This window comes from Trypanosoma equiperdum, assembly GCF_001457755.1.
Source record: "Trypanosoma equiperdum strain OVI genome assembly, contig: ctg_1000, whole genome shotgun sequence".
In the NCBI taxonomy this organism is placed as follows: Eukaryota; Euglenozoa; class Kinetoplastea; order Trypanosomatida; family Trypanosomatidae; genus Trypanosoma; species Trypanosoma equiperdum.
In genome coordinates, this window is record NW_027122951.1 from 7,967 (window position 1) to 8,972 (window position 1,006).

Sequence of the window (1,006 nt, forward strand, 5' to 3'; positions counted from 1 at the left end):
TCAAAATCACACACAAGGAGGTGATGTACGGAAGAATTACAGAGAGTTATAGTTTACTTTGGAAGCAAAATAAATGCGGTTCTATCGTTCCAAAGGGATTTTAGAATTGCAAGAGAGTTTGAAACAGGATGATCAGCGTGCTGTAATTAACTATTTGAGAAATAAATTATTTCCTCCCAGGGCCTTATCATTGATATAACGTAATATCACATAGACAACACAGCTGGTAAGGGACATAAAGCTTGTCTGAAAGTTCTTCCCTTACCATAATTATCGAGACAGTCCAACAGGGAGCAAGCCAAACAAATGAAAACTGCACCAAAGTTTGTAGAAGATGCCAGAAATGGAGCCAAATTTATAATGAATAGCAGTGATCGGTGGATTGAATCAAAAACGAAAAAAGCAACTAAATTAGTTGTTTCTTTAAAAATAGTTTTGTAGAACTGACTCTTAATACCATTTCCTTTCAGTACAATTAGAAAAATTATTAGATAGAACCAATTATTTCGTTTTTTTTGAATTAAACATGTTAAACATGTGAACCGTGGGTTTAATATGTATAGGGGGGAGTTACAAGCAAGGCAAAACACAAGAAACCAGCTGAATCTTAGAATGTGATTAGCAGTAAAAAGAAGCATTTTCTCTTAACCATCCCATCCACCTACATCTTTCTGTATCGTGAAGTCAGAAAGCGATGAAAGAATATCGATATGACGCCGGCCGCCAGAACACATTTGTAAACCGACACGCATATGGAAGTGAAAAATACAAGCATTGTTTCCGCAAAATATCTGGTATGGATAAGTCGTTTGCAGGGAAAAAGATCACAGAAACAAGAAGCAATGTTATAAACCAGTGTTATAGCAAGGCCAGTGACAGCAATAACTCAGGAACTACCAAATTAAAATACGGATGCGTGAAAGGACAACAAACTGGTGAGTTTTACGAAGGCAATGAGTGCAGCCACAGTGAAACCAGTAACGGAAGACGCGTAAGCGGGCTTGAT